The sequence below is a fragment of the Leopardus geoffroyi genome, chromosome A3 (genome assembly GCF_018350155.1).
Source record: "Leopardus geoffroyi isolate Oge1 chromosome A3, O.geoffroyi_Oge1_pat1.0, whole genome shotgun sequence".
NCBI lineage: Eukaryota > Metazoa > Chordata > Mammalia > Carnivora > Felidae > Leopardus > Leopardus geoffroyi.
Genome location: NC_059336.1, coordinates 127,649,650 through 127,666,384, shown reverse-complemented (window position 1 = coordinate 127,666,384; position 16,735 = coordinate 127,649,650). Strand labels below are relative to the sequence as shown.

The 16,735-nt window shown below is 39.3% G+C and overlaps 1 long non-coding RNA gene across 1 annotated transcript; it reads right to left on the bottom strand.

Moving 5' to 3' along the window:
- Window positions 1-12,194: 12,194 nt before the first annotated feature.
- LOC123579775 lies at window positions 12,195-16,177 on the bottom strand. Its single transcript, XR_006702942.1, has 3 exons — window positions 16,138-16,177; window positions 14,565-14,804; window positions 12,195-12,368 (listed from the first exon to the last, which is right to left on the bottom strand). It is a non-coding gene; the product is annotated as an uncharacterized LOC123579775 (long non-coding RNA).
- Between the last annotated feature and the right edge of the window lie 558 nt (window positions 16,178-16,735).

The following is a 16,735-nucleotide window of genomic DNA, read 5'->3' as shown; positions in this document are numbered from 1 at the left end:
TCAGTGTAGGCCAGTCGACCTGGACGGGCTTTGGGGTAGGGTAGAGGAGCATACAGAATGAGCTGCATGAGCATAGTGACCAGTTAACAAACGGATATTAGAACTTTCTGTCAGCCATGCAGGGATGGTGAAGAATGATCTTCATCTGAGATGACAACACAGATGTGTGCTGATAACTATGGGCCAGTTGTCCACCCCACAATTCTTGGATAGTAAACATAAGCCCCCTACTCAAATGCAGGCAAACAGATAAAAAAGCAGTTGCTAAGAATGACATCATCTTGAGACAGACCTTCAGGAAAGGAGGAGAGAAATAAAATACTGAATTGACTTAGTGGTTTCTCAAGAGACTCAGTATTAAGCCAGAAGTGACTGAACGTTTCTTGAATTGATAAGATTAAGTTTTCTTCTACCAAAATGGAGTGGTGGTTCCTTCCATACAGTAAATTTCATTATAGAGAAATAAAGCAAGGGGTATTTTTATTAGTGAGAAATTTTGACTGTGAAATTTGTACCTACTGCTTTTATCCCTCCTTCAATATTATTTTATCTCTGCCTCCTCTTTCATAGGGAAGTCGGTAGCTTTTTTCAAGCCTCCTTAGTATAGTACATCATTTACACATCTCCAGAACCAATCCCATCATATGGAAGCACAGTTCAGGTCTTCCGAAATCATCCCACAGTAATACCTTTCAGAACAGGGACCTGTTTTTCTTTCCTTTTCCTTCCTTCTTCCCTCTCATCCTTCCTTTGGCAAAAAAAAAAAAAAAAAAAAAAATTTTTTTCTGAATATTTTCTCCTAACCTAGTATTTGGTACATCCAGTAGAAACTCTGCTGATAATCTTTTCCCACTATATGAGAGTGTGACAACTGATTGAGGCACTGAGGCCCTCTCCTACTTAACCTTAACTCTCTCATCCCTGAGCTTCAAGAAAGATACACACCACCTGCTTTGTAGGAGAGTAAGTGCAGTGAAATTAAACAGCACCTGCCTCCATCAAGACTGAGCCAATTCTAGTTGCTGGAGAGAGGTGGAGGTAAAGATAGAGAACTGACAGCAAACTAGACTCCAGAGATCCTTGGTAATGGCCCCGGGACTATGCAGTTACTAATTTTTCCCATCACTAACGTATGATCCTCCTGAAAAAATACTTCCAATAAATAATGAAGGTTAAATATCATCCTTACTGTGAAAGCCTTCATATTAAAACTTTAATCCATTAAAATAAAATATTAATTGGTGTAGAACTTTTTAAAGGACTTTTAGCTAATATTATCTGCCTGTTTTGCCTGTGTACATTTCTAGAAGCCAGAAACCTAAAATTAAGTTATATATCCATATGATATAGTCATAAAAGCAATTGTATAAGATTTATCCTTCTGATTATGATGGAGTAACTAGTCCCGGTCTCCTGGTCTGTCCCTCCAATATCAGCAACTGTAACACTGAATAAAACAGATAAAGCAATTCTTTTTGGTATTGATCAACAGGGAGTGCAAGACCCCAGTCCACAAGAAAAGGGAAACTCAAGAGGTGAACCCCGTGATTGCCCTGGCTCTCTGCCAATGAGACATCTGCAAGCAGAGCCTGGTGGGCCCACTGATCTGAGGAAGTAGAGATCTGAGTTCAGGACAATGGAAATGGCTGTTAATTCTGGGGCAGAGCACTGGAGAAGAGGGGGTGGTAGAATGGAGGGCTGAGCCAGAAGCTTGTGTGTAGGGGGCAGTTCTTCAAAGTCCTTAGCTGAGAGTGAGGCTGCACATGCATGTGGGATGTTGTGACATTTACTTGAGAGTGGCAGCTACGGATCTGAGGATTAAACAAACAGCCTAGTGGTGTGGAAGGGATGAGGGACAGTGATATTTTGGTCTAGCCGGAATGGATAAAATCATTAACATCTCATGAACACTGCACGCATCTAGCTAAGGCACCATAAAGGCCGTGTCTTCAGAGCAATAGAGAAAAGTCTATTTTAGACCCACCTTCAACAAAACTAAAATGAGCCCTTGATGAGATTTACAGGCACTACAGAGTTTGAAAGTTAAGTCCTGCCAAGTTAGAAGAAGTCAGGCAACAGCTTGAGTGTTCCACAGGTCTGGCCTAACAAGACCTAAAACCAAGTCTAGCCAAGTTCAGCCTAATTAGCCAGTGCTTGAACTACCTAGTAGAATAAAATTCAACATTTAATGGACATAATAACAGAATCCAGAATCTGTAGTACATATTGTCAACAAAATCCAGTAGACAATCAAGAATTATCAGGAATGCAAAGAAATAGGAGATTTTGATAGACGATCACGAAAAAAATTCAACCTTGAAATGCTCTAGATGTTGGATTTAATATGTTGTATTTAAAACAGTTATTATAAAAAGTTTGAGGGTCACCTGGGTGGCTCAGTCAGTTAAGCATCCAACTCTTGATTTTAGCTCAGGTCATGATCTCACAGTGATGAGATCGAGTCCAGAGTTGGGCTTTGCCCTGAGTGTGGAGCCCGCTTGGGATTCTCTCTCTCTCCCTCTTTCTCTGCCCCTCCCCTGCTAGTCCTCCCCCTCTCTCTCTCTCGCTCTCTAAATAAATAACCATTTACAAAACAGGAAATCATGTAATATGCCAAAAAAAAGGAAAATAGATTCTTTTTTTCATTTTTTAATGTTTATTTATTTTTGAGGGAGAGCAAGTAAGGGAGGAGCAGAGACAGTGGGACAGAGGATCCAAAGTGGGCTCTGTGCTGATAGCTGAGAGCCTGCTATATGAATAGGGCAGAAAAAAAAATATTGGAAGAAACAATGACTAAAAATTTCCCCAATTTGCTTAAAAGTTTTAGCACATAGATCCATGAATCACAGTGAATTCAAAGCAGGGAAAAAATACAAAAGAAATCAGACATCAGTACATCAGTTAAACTGATAATAGATAAAGGAAAAATCTTGAAGTCAGGTACAGAAAAGAAGACACATTACATACAGAGCAACAATATATAAATGACAGTTAACTTCTCATGCAAAGCAAAGAATGGAATCCAGAAGACGGTGGAATGACAGCTTTAAATTGCTTAAAGCAAAACCAAAACCTGTTAATCCAGAACCCAATAATTAGAAAAAAATAGCCTTTAAAAACAAGAGTGAAAACTCACTTTCAGTAGATTGGAAGCTGAATGCTTTAGCCAGCAGAATCTCAGTACAATAAATGTTCAAGTACAATCTTCAGTCGAATTTCTATGCTGTACACCTGAAAGTAATGTAATATTCTGTGTCCAATATACTTCAATAAATTAAAAAAAAATTCTTGGGGCGCTTGGATGATTCAGTCAATTGGTTGAGTGTCTGACTTTTGATTTTGGCTCAGGTAATGATCCCACGGTTCATGAGTTTCAGCCTTGCATTGGGGCTGTCTGCACAGAGCCTGCTTGGGGTTCTCTCTCTCTCCCTTTTCCATGCTCTCTCTCTCTCTTTCTCTCTCAGAATAAATAAATAAACTTAAAAAAGAATTCTTGAGATCAAAGCAAAATGATCCCAGATGCAACTGGGATCTATAGGAAGAAATAAAGAGCACAGCACATGGTAATTAAATGGAGATTATCTCTATCTCTATCTATATTTGTAATGCTATGTTTTATTATTCCAATAATTTCCATAAAAGACAACTACTGGTTTAATGCACTATAAGAAAAAGGGTGTGATGGTAAATGGAATTATATATTTTTTCTAAAGTGATTACATTTGTGAGGTGGGGCTAGGAACTACGAATGGGAAGCATTAGACGTTAAGTTAGAAGTAAGAATTGGGGAGGCACCTGGGTGGCTCAGTTGATTAAGCATCTAGCTCTTAACTTCGGCTCAGGTCATGATCTCACAGTTTGTGAGTTTGAGCCCAACATAGGGCTCCACCTAGAGCTTGCTTGGGATTCTCTCTCTTTCCCTCTTTCTCTGCCCCTCCCCTGCTCCAACACGCTCTCTCTCTCTCTCTCTCAAAAATAAATAAATAAACTTACAAAAAAGTGGGAATTGGGAAACCGAATGTGTGAAATGCCAAGCATAAGTGTGAAGCACTTATGTAGTAGTACCATATGGATTCTATGTCCATATTGTTAACAATGCACACTGTTAGCCCTGGGGCATGACTAGGATAGTTGAGAAGCCAATGGAGAAAATCAAATGGAATACTAAAAAGAAAAAAAAATTCACAGTGGGAAGGAAGACCAATACACAAGTAAAATGTGGATACCACGACTCTTACAAGGTTCTTACAAAAAAGACAAAGGAGAATGCCAGAATGGATTGAAAAAAAAGAAATACTCAAATATATGTGATCAGGAAATGTATTTTCAAGTTGAGGAAAAAACTAATAGTAAGAGGATGCAAAAGATAATCCCATAAAAATAAGCATTAGAAAAATGGTTACATTTTTAAGAAACTAAATAGACTTCAAGTCAGCATTAAAAAGTAAAGAAGGCATATCACAATAATACAAACAGCCATTCGTTTGGAGGGAATAGCAATCATAAATATGTATGAATCTAAAAATAGTTTCAAAATTCCTGACTGCAAAAGTTATAAAATTAAAATGAGAAATGGACAAATTCACAATTATAGTTTTAGACTTCAACATTCTCCTCTCACTAATTGATAGAACAGACAATCACTAGGTATACAGAAACTCAGACAAATCCTCTCAACTAAATTTACCTAGTTGAAACTTTTTCCTTCTCAATTTATTGAGGAATAACTTATGTAAAACAAACTGCATCCATTTAAAGTGAGCAGTTTGTGGAGTTTTGGAAACTGCGCATGTGTGAAGCCACTGTCACGCTCAAGATGGGGAGTGCCTCCATCACTGCGGGGAGTTTCACTGCAGTCTGAGTCTGTCTTCGTCCCAGCCCCCCATTAACCACGGACCTGCTTTTTGTTCCTGTAAGATAGACTGCTTTTTATATAACTGGAATTGCTCTGTGTGTATGCATGCGTGTTTATTTTTGCATGATATAAGCATATGGATTTTTTTTCATACGTTTTGATGTGTTAAATCTGTTATGTCTGTTATTAATTTGGTGTACAAATTGGTCCATGTTGGGCCAGTGGGACTCTCTTGAAATGGGCTATTCTGCCATTTTGCCACAACTCCAAAAGTCTTCTATAGTTCATCTACTTTCTGGCATCACAAATATTCCAGACTCTTTATGCATATTTTTTCTTCCAGATTTGTTCTGGTTTCTTTTGGTGTGAAATGGTTTTTAGACACCAATATTTGAGTTGTGGTGTTCTTTTTTACAAAGTGAGTTACTATTTTTAGACCCTACCAATGGACGGAACTAGGAAATACACATTATCTTGTAAAGCGAAAATATAGCATGAATTCACTCATGTTTTACAGTTTAAAAGATCCAAAAAGATTTCGTCAATTGATTTTCTTTCTTCTTTTCTTCTTCCTTCCTTTCTTTCTTTCTCTTTTTCTTTCTTTCTTCTTTCTTTCTTTCTTTCTTCCTTCTTTTTTTAAATTATTTTTTTAATGTTTATTTATTTTTGAGAGGGAAAGAGACAGAGCACAAGCAGGGGAGGGGCAGAGAGAGAGAGGGAGGCACAGAATCCCAAGCAGGCTCTAGGCTCTGTGCTGTCAGCACAGAGCCCAACACTGGGATTGAACTCGAAAACCAGGAGATCATGACTTGAGCTGAAGTCAGATACTTAACTGACTGAGCCACTCAGTGCCCATCTTCCTTCCTCCCTCCCTCTCTCTTTCTTTTCTTTTCTTCTTTCTTTCTTTCTTTCTTTCTTTCTCTTCTAATTTATATCCAAGTTAGCATATAGTGCAATAATGTTTTCAGGAGTAGATTCCAGTGATTCATCCCCTATGTATAACACCCAGTACTCATCCAAACAAGTGTCTTCCTTAATGTCCCTTGCCCGTTAAGCCCATCTCCCCCTCAAAGCCCCTCCAGCAATCCTCTTTGTTCTCTGTATTTAAGAGTCTCTTATGTTTTGTCCCCCTCCCTGTTTCTATATTATTTTTGCTTCTCTTCCCTTATGTTCATCTGTTTAAATTCCACATATGAGTGAAATCATGATATTTGTCTTTCTCTGACTGACTTGTTTTACTTAGCATAACACCCTCTAGTTCCATCCACATTTTTGCAAATGGCAAGATTTCATTCTTTTTGATTGTCAAGTAATACTCCATTTGTACATACATATACCACATCTTCTTTATCCATTCATCTGTCAATGGACATTTGGGCTCTTTCCATACTTTGGCTATTGTCAATATCACTGCTATAAACATTGAGGTGCATGTGACCCTTTGAAACAGCATACCTATATCCCTTGGATAAATACCTAGTAGTGTCATTGTTGGGACATAGGGTAGTTCTATTTTTAACTTTTTGAGGAACCTCCAGACTATTTCCCAGAGTGGCTGCACCAGTTTTCATTCCCATCAGCAGTGTAAAAGCATTCCTCTTTCTCTGCATCCTTGCCAACATCTGTTCTTTCCTGAGTTGTTAATTTCAGCCATGGTCAATTGATTTTTAACAGCGTTCTGATTCAATGGGGAAAGCAACTTAAAAAAAAAAACAATAAGTTCAGAACCAACTGGATATTCATGTGGGAAAAAAATGAAGCTTGATCTCTAACTTTCAGCATGCCTCCCAAAATAATAATTAAAAATGGATCATAGACCTAAGTATAAAATACAAAAGTATGGATTTTCCAGAAAAAAATCAGGAAAAATTTCTTAGCAACTTTGAGGCAAAGATTTCTTAAAACACAAAAAGCACTGATCATAAAAGAACAAACATCGATAAACTGGACTTCATCAACATTGAAACCTCCAGCTCTCTGAAGCATTTTTAACAAAACACAAAGTCAAGTCAGAGATGTGAAGAAAATATTCTTCACACATACATCTGACGAAGGAACCTTATCTATAATATATAAATAAAAATATATAATATATTAAAGAAATATATATACAAATATATATGATATATATATTAATATATAGTATATTAAAGAAAAAAACACTGCAATTAAACATGGACAAAAGACTTGAATGGACACTTCAAAAAAATATACAAATGGCTAGATGAACATATGAAGAGTTGGCACTCCCTCTGTAAAGCACCAGACAGTAAATATTTTATACTTTATGGGCCATACAGTTTCTGTTGCAACTCCTAACACTGTCATTGTCCAGCTATCGATAATACATAAACAAATGAACATGGCTGTGTTATAATATATCTTTATTTATGGATGCTGAAATTTGAATTTCTTATAATTGTCAAGTATCGTGAAATATGAATTTTTCATTTTTAACTATTAAAAAATAGAAAAACCATTCTTGACTCATGAGCCATACTAAAGCAGGTGTTGGACTGGATGTGGCCCACAGGCAAGGCCAGGTTTAAGCTCATGTGCCCTTCGCAATCCACGGGGTCCTGCACTTAGGCTTCTTGCTTTGTTTCATGTTTTGCTGCTGTCATCTTGGAATTTTTCTTAACTTTTATGCAAATGTCCCTGTGTTTTTATTCCCTGTATTCTATGCAGCTGGTCCTGCCCTTAGACCTCCCTTGCAGATGCCTGCTTTATGAATTGTTCATTAGTCATAAAGCAAATGCAGATTAGAACCACAGTGGGAATATCACTTCACACACACTGCAATGGCTAAATCATAAAAAGACAGTGCTAAGTGTGGGAGAAGATGTAAAGAATTTAGAACTAACTTTTAAGGGTGCCTAGCTAGCTCGGTCAGTTACACGTCCAATTCTTGATTTCAGGTCATGAGCTCACGGTTTGTAGGACTGAGCTCTGCATCAGGCTCTGTGCTGGGCTTGGAGCCTGCTTGGGATTCTCTCTGCCCCTCTCCCTCTGCCCCTCTCGGTCTCTCTAAAATACCCCAAAGAACAACCAACCAACCAAACAAACAAAAACCCTAAAACCCAAACCAAAAAAACCCCACAGAAAACAACAACAGAAAAATAAATGAGAACTTTAGCATATTGCTGGTAGGTATGTAAAATGGTATCATCACTCTGGAAACGGGTGGTTTCTTAAAAGTTAAATATACACTAACCATAGAAAAGCCAGTAGTCTCAATCCTAGATATTTACCAAGACAAACAAAAACAAGTGCTCATGAACAGACTTGCGTAGACATGGTCATCCATAGGTAAATGGATAAACAAACTGGCATATTCACACAGTGGAATACTTATCTAGTAATAAAAAGAATGGAAACGTGATACCCACCAGATGATTGGGATGAAAAACATGATGTTGCATGGAAGACGCCAGGCACAAAGAAATACATCCTGCATGATTCCTTCTACTTGGAAGTCTGAAACCAGCAAAAAGTAACCTATCAAGATGGACATCAGGGCCAGAGGAATGAGGGAACTTCTGGAATGATGCACATGTTCTATGTCTTGATAAGGTAGTGGTTGCCTTAGGTACACATTTGTCTTTTCTCAGTGTTTGCATGAAACAACCCTCAATGTGATGAACAGCATCAGAGGGGTGATCTTGGGGGGACTGGCATATGCCTGGCCTGTGCTTCAGCACAGAATGTTCATTAACTGCCGTGGCTTTTAATTTCTTATGTTTGCCATACTTAGATTTCACTATCCTTTTCAAATATTAGCCAACATTTCTTTTAGATATACTGTATGCCCATAATTTCTCACTCCACTTCAATTTTTTTTCTTGTTTACTTCTAATCGGCCACACATTTGGGTATCAGTAAACATTATTTCAGACCTTAGTGTAGACTATGGGAATAGACTCCCTGTCCCCATCAAGGAATTGAAAGGTCCTCCTGAGTGTAATGAAGAGACTTTGAAATACATATTCCCTTGCCAGACATCGGTTTCGTTTTCCTTCCCCTAAAATTTTGGGATAAAAAATTCCACATTCTCGCCTCTGAAAATGGAATAGCTGTGACTCTCCAAATTACAGTTTTCCTTGACGCCAAGAAAATACCAGATAGCTGGAATATCAAAAGGAGATATTTCCCAGCCCACCAAGACTGCAGGATGGGGGTCATTTGTACTGGAAAATAGTGTTTGCAGTTTGCATGGTGATAGTCAATCCAATTTCAGAGACTGAGGTGAGAAGAGTTTGTTTTCTTCGGAAAGAGCTGTTCTTTCTTTAAAGGTTTATGAGAAATAGGTTTTTGTTAATGAGATGGAAAACTGCATATGGCCCTCACAGGAGCTGAGTCGTTGTAAAGCTTGGAAAAGTTTTGTTGTTGAAATCATGTCCCAGTAAGGGTCAATCTGCTTGGGAGAATTCCAGGGCATTTGAGAGCCTTCCTGCTTCTGGGGGCACTTCCAAATTCACACCCATTCTCTGGAGGATATGATCTCCAGGTAATAATATAAATTTCTGAGAAGATGGCACCAAGATTCTTGACAGGTATTTACCTGAAGGAGCAGATATTCACTGGGGAGGAAGGCAGGGAAGGAAGGAAGGGAGAGAGGAGGAAGGGAAAGGGTGCAGAGAAAGAAAAGAAAAAAAAAATAGAATCCAGAAAGTTTCATTGTATAATATTATAAGCATTTCATAGACTTGTTTGAATATTTTAAAGGAAAGTTTAATCTTCTCAAAAATCTTTTGATATAGTGTTGCTCAGTTTTTAAAAAAATCTTTTCTTTTTCTTGTATTTTAGAGACAGAGTGTGTATGAGCAGGGGTTGGGGGGTAGAGTGAGAGAAAGAATCCCAAGCAGGCTCCACACTTAGTTTGGAGTCTGATGCAGGGCTTGATCCCACAATCCTGGGAAGAGTCAGATTCCACGACCTAAGCTGAAATCAAGAGCCACCCATGTGCCCTGCTAACATCTTGTAATGAACAAAAAATACAAACAGGAAGCCATGAAGCTCAGAGAAGTTAAGTAACTTGCAAATGGTATCAAACTAATCAATGTTGGGTCAGCTCAAAGCCCAAGTTCTTGCCCTGCTCTTATGAGGGAAAGCTCTGGACCCTCTGCTTCCCACCATGGAACATGTGATCAATACATCAGGCTTGGAAGACAGCATGGTAACAGATGTTACAGTCTGAGCTGGATCTAAAAACCTAATTACCTGAGTCTGTATTTTTCTCCTGCTCATTTTGAATAGAACTCAGCAGCAGTGACATTTCCTATTTTCCTCCAGACACACTTTTATGAAATCTTTTTCTGGCGCTTACACATTTAAAACCAAGATGATGTGAGCTTGGTGGAACTGTTCATTATTTCAGCTTGTGTGCATTGACATAAGGTGTGTCATTGTCTGACTCAATTGAGACTTCTAGACCATCTCCCTTTTTTTTCTTTAATAAAGTTTGACAAACTCTGCACCAAGGGCTGACCACACTTTCACCCCCATTACCAGAAGGCATCTTACTGCTACTTCTGCTGGATTCCCAAAGTATGGCCTCCCACTCAATGTGCTGCGTGCTTGCCAAGCAAACATAAAACACGAATGAATTATACATCTCCTGCTTTCCCTTTGGTAAGATCAGAGGCCCCGGGAAGTCTCAGCACAAAGGATTTCCTTTTAATTCTTAGGAAGAATTGACACTTTATAGTGAAATTTTCCTGATGGCTGAAGGACATACTCAATACGTGCCCTATGATGACATTTACAACTCACTACAACTGGCCTCTGTGCTCACCTTTCCATGGAGCTACTCTCCTCCAGGTCCTCGATGATCTTATTTTTGCTAAATCCAAAACAAATTTTCATCCTCTTCGTAGTTAATCACTTTGCTGATTACTCCTTCCTTCTGGCCCTCTACTAGGGCGTCTATGGCAGAACTTCACCCTTCACCCTTCACCCTTCCTCCCCACCCCCACCAGTGCAGGCCCTTTACCTTGCTGTTCTCCAGGTCTCTTCCTGAGAGCTTTCTAATTAAATTTTCTATAGAAATTCTTATCCCAACCCTCAGATTTTAGTTAAAACCTACGTGCTGATAACTTTCAAATTGACCTTTTCAGCCCATTTTCCCCCATCCACCTAAGATCCTTAACTTTAATGACGCCTAGACATCCCAGTGCACGTCTACATTTCACATGCTTCTCTGAGCTTGTCAATCCCCTTAAAAAGCACTGTCCTATGCTTTCCTATCTTAGGGAGTGCCCTCCACACTGTCCCCCGAGCCAGAAACCTGAGAGTCATGCTGAACTCTTCTTTCTCTCCTATTCCCTTCTCTTACAGGTTCTCTCAATTTTACCTCCTATATATGTTTAAAGTCTACTCTCTTCAAGCTTCAGTGTTTACCAAATGCTTTCTTAAAATGTCATTAGAACTAGGTCTCTCTCAATTGCATCTTCTCTAAGTTGTTAACCCTTTGGCCACCCTGGAGAATCACTCCACATGCACATCAGCTGCATAAGTCTCCTCCTAAATACTTTGATAGCTCTTTAGCACCAGTAGATAAGCTGGAAGCAGAATGAAGCAAACAGGATCCTTTCTCATCTGCCTCTAGCCTCCACCTCCACCTCCATCTTCATCCATACTCGGCTTCTCAACTGTATGAAGTTAATACTTCAAGTTGACCTCATCTTGTTGTTTGGGCTCCGATTTATACCAGTCTTAACTAAATCTTGTATGAGACAAACCGAATGGAGTTGATTGATCCCCCAGTGCCTGCCGGTCAGATGAATCAAAGTGGCTGAAGTAATGATGAACTCATGGGAAATTGAGCAGAAACCAAGATGGTATAAGAATGAAGCAGGAGTGGCTCTTGTTGAGACACAAATACCTATGGGTTTCTTGCCTTTCTGCACGTCTTGTGAGCAATGATACACTGACAACTTTTGATGTGGATGACTTTTTCAAGCTTGTTTCCATAGCAATAATAGACCTTTCTGGGGCAAAGGTCAGGCAGAATCGCAGAGACCATTATAAAAGATTGGGGTTTCCCGAGTGCAGGGTTTCTTGTAAACAGCCATTTGCACATGCAGGCACCACCCACATCACCCACATCACCCACATCACCCTGTGGGAGCTGGGGTCTGGAGGCTGGTCAAGAGGACGATGACATGGGCTACTACTATTGCCATGAGTAACAAGTCAACCTTTGCATCTCACTCAGGAGTCTCTTATCTTCCAATGTGTCTATGAAACTATAATAGGATAACTTGTTCATTTGCAAGAAGGGCAAAATCTCAGACCCTTAGCAGTTCTTGACAGTTAAAAACAAATCTCATACCATCCATGGTTTTTGATGAATGTATTTTAAGGAAACATTTGTTTGAAGACTTTGGAGCACTACTAAGATCGAAGATTATCAGGTTCCAGATCTTCGAGGAAAAGGACACACAGAGAGGTGAGGTCACTGCAGCACTTTACCCTTTGAAATTGTTTGGATCCATTTGTCTCAGTTCAACACCTTGGGGAAAAATACAATAAGATTAATTTCTCTTCAAGGTGATTGTACATTCTGTCTTTGAAGATATCTTCCATGTATGTCCTGAAGCTTCTCGTCTCTTGATTGATCATTCCAGTTCCTTCCATGGACCTTCATGAGAAATGATTTGAGTCCATTATCTGTCCTGGTTTGCCCTTCCCAAAGTGAGTTTCAGTTTGTTATTATCCCATGCAGAATGTGGCACTCAGAAATGAAGGCAGTTCTTCTAGTGATATAACCGATGCTTCGGTAAGTATAACAATGTGTTTCCAGTGAAAAGAATACATAATGCTGCTATAAACATATAACAAAATATTATACAACAATGAAAATGGTTTTGACAAAGGTTGTTTATCTATCTATCTATCCATCATCTATGTACGCACTTACCTGTCTACCTACCTACCTACTAATACATACTGTATTGAATAGTATCCTCCCAAATTCATGTTCATCTGGAATCTCAGAATGTGATCTTATTTGAAAATAGGGTCTTTGCAGATGGAATTGGTCAAATTCAGATCATACCGGATTAAGGTGGGCCCTAAATCCAATGACTGGTGTCCTTACAAGGCTGTGTGAAGACACAAACACACAGGGAGACTGCTGTGTGATGGTAACACCAGAGACTGCAGTGATGCATCTACAAGCCAAGGACTGCCAGCTACTATCAGAAGCAAGGACGGACTCTTCTCTGAAGCCTTTGGGGAGATCGTGGTTCTACCAACATTTCATTTTGGAATTCTAGCCTCTAGAACTTTAAGGGGACAAATTTCATTGTTTTAATGGTAATTTGTTGGGACAGCCCTAGGAAACTAACATAGTTTCTGGTAGCTTTATCCCTCTGCTCTAACAAATTGCCACCAACTAGTGGCTTCAAACAATACGAATTTATTATGTTACAGTTCTGGAGGTCAGGAATCCAAACAGGTCAGCAGGGCTGCATTCCTTCTGGCGGTCTAGGGGAGAATCTCTTCCTTGCCTTTTCCAGCATCTAGAGGTGTCACTCATTCTTTATTTCGTGCCTGGCAGCACTCTAGCCTCTGCTTCTGTCCTTAGGTCTCCTCCTCTGAATCTATCCCTCCTGCCTTCCTCTTCTAAGGAGCCTTGTGATTACGTGAGGCCCACCCAATATAGTTCAGGACAATCTTCCCACATCAGGTTCTTAATCACATCTGAAAAGACCCTTCTGCTACGTAGGGTACCCCATCAACAGATTCTGGAGATATAAATGTCAACATGTCTTGGGGACTATCTTTATCTAGCAATCTAGCTATTTACACACATTTGCGTGAGAATGGGAACAAAAATGGCAAGGAAATGTCCCCAAATGTCAAAGTAATTATTCCTGTAAGATAATAAGGTTTGTTTTTGTTTTGCATATGTAGCAAATACATCAAATGTATGTGGTATCATTTTATGTGCCACATGTAAAATGTTGTGCCAGCATTTTTTAAAAATGGAGATGTTGACCTGAATGCCACAGAGAATAACCCGCATTCTCCCTGCCCTTCAAATTCCACTGAAATCAATAATATGCTAACCCAGGGGCTTCAACTTTGGGAAAAATCCCTGGGCCTTGGGCTAGGAGACCAGCTTTCCCGTCGGACAGTTCAGCTGTTCTTTTTGATTCAATTCCATTGGATAGATTTTTATTTTTTCACTGGACTGCTGATTTCTCCTTTACGTGCTTCACAAATGCATTGTTGTCTGCTCAGTGTCAAGCACTCGTTTTCTAGGTGCTGCTGACGCACAGATGCATAACACATTCTTCCCTTGCTCTAGAAGCCACAGTCTAGCCAGGGAGACAGTTGGAGAACAAAGACTGTGCCATAATATAGTAAATGTTGTGTCTTGGGTCGTTATAGGAGCAGAAAGGAGGTAGTGACAGCATGGCCGACCACTGATGGAGAGTCAGTGGTAAATGAGCAAGGTTAGGTTTATTTTTGATGAAAATAACACTAAAAATTCTGGAAGACACAAACAGATTTCTACAGTTGTAGTGATGACGCTCTTAGAACTACACAGGCTTTGAGGGATTTCAAGTGGCATAATTCACTAGGTGGACACACACAAGTAAGAGCAGACCTACCTCCTGGTCTAGTTCCTCAAAGTTGGGACTTGCCCAAGGCTCTCTTCCTCCCTCTTTCCTGTGCCTACTGAGTAGGAAGCACTCACCTCTTGAGCTGCCTGCAGAGGAAGTGCAGGTTGGCAGGAAGGCCGTGTCTTGTGCCTGTTTAGGTGAGTCCCATGTGGGCCTGGCTCTCAGAGGAGTGTTATGCAACAGGGGTGCCTGGGATTGCCACCATCCTCAAATTGTAGGTCACTCGCTTCACTGAGCATGTCTCTACCCCTGGGGCTTCCTGTCCACCTGCTGAAAGGGTGAGAAGTTCCCTGGTGCAGGTGCAGCTGGACCTGCTGAAGGAAGTGACCCACGTATTCTAAATCTTTGAAGACATGCTACAAGTCAGCCGAGTTCAGTACAATACGCGCTACCCTTTGTTTCCGCCATGCAGCATAGGAATTAAGTCAGGAGCCAGACTACCTGGGTTCAAATCCCGGTTTGGGCATATCTACTAATCTCTTTATGTTTTGGTACAAGCACAAAATAGAAGTAGGCTTGCGAAGCAGATTAAATTATGCGACGCATGTGAAGTGATCAGCAGAGTATTGAGCACAGGATAAAGCCCCAATATGTGCAATCTAACATTTAATCCTCTATTCATTCAATCATAGCTGGATACGGAGCCCTTCCTATGTGCAAAAGATAGTGCTTCACACTTCGTAGGAAAGAGAAGATTTTCAAGGCCAGAGCACAAGTGTTCCATGAACACAGAATTTGATGGGAAAATAAGACAAATACTCTAGAAATGGTGAAGAAGCAAAGGAAGGCATTTTACAAGGAAGAAATGAAAGCAGAGAGGTGAAGTGATTTTCCTGTGCCTGAAGATCCCTCCCAACTATATCTTCTCTCTGATTCCAGAATTGTGTCAAAGACTGCTATCATAGATAAGAGAGGCTACAGGACTTTAGAGAATGAAAAGGCCAGGGTAGTGCCTGTGGCCGGGGATGTGGGGGGGCAGGGGGTGTGTGGCTGGGAGGTCCTGGAAGGAAGGGGTGCAGGCAACAGTTTTAATGGCTCTGAGTTGATCCTGATATCCTACAATATAGTATTGATTTTGTGAGTACCTACTTTGTGAAGTATGTTGTCCTAGCATAAGAAATGTATAAAGATAAGAAATATATACATAAATAATTCATATATTTATATGTGGAGGTAGAGAGAAAAATGAGATTTGCTATGATTTCCATTTCCTTTGTTGTTGCTCCTGCTGATTGTGTGTGTGTGTGTGTGCAGTTCCTTCAGAAAAGCTGCACAGTTTATAATATACTCTTGGGTCTTGTGGTTACCACAGTATTCATAAATAATATACATAAACCTGTATTTCTTGAGGTACATACTTTTATCAGTATGCTGAATTTTTTTCTGAAAAACAAGGAAATCAATACAATTACATTTTTTCTTAATTTCCTCATTAAGAACATTGATGTCCTAATTTTTATTAACTATATTGTCTCACATTGTGTTAGTTTATAATGGTTATGCCTTTTCTGCACCATAATTTCTGTATTGTTTTTAACTCTGGTTCTCAATTTAAATAGACGTGATGTGAATTTAGTTCATTCACAGAAATGACATCAAAGTTCTGACTTCTTTTGTTTGATTAATCTTTCAAGTTCAGTAACTTACCAGGATATTTCTTGGCTTTAGAGGTATGTATCAGTTTTCTGAAAAACAAAACAAAACAAAACGACAAACAATAAACAACAACAGCGGCCTTTAAAACTTCACATGCAGATTTTCTGTATTTTAGGGAAGTATTTTCACATAATATATTTGAATATATTCTGTTTCATTTATGCTATCCTTTATTTTTAAGAAAAACAAACATGCAGAATTTCCGTGTTCTTTTTTTTTTTAGCATAGATTTCATTTTCTCTCCAATAATGTTGATCTCTTTGTAATTTTCCAATTACTTTTGCACAATTTTTTCTTAAGCTTATGTTCTTCCATTTTGACTCTATTTAAAGCTGTTCTATTCTTGATGCTTTTGAGTTGTTTTTATTTCTGTACTGGCTTTCATTATTATCTTTTTTTCCCCCCTGAGGTATGGAGTTAAATGTTACCACCTTCTGTGATCCTGAAATTTCTTAGTCAATCTGTTTTTTCTCCTATCTTGGGAAAGTACCTAAGAGTAAAATCTCTAAGAGCATATGAGAACAACGTCTAACATTTAAGATAATGACAAAACATTTCCCCCCCAATGTTTCTGCCAAACTGCACATTC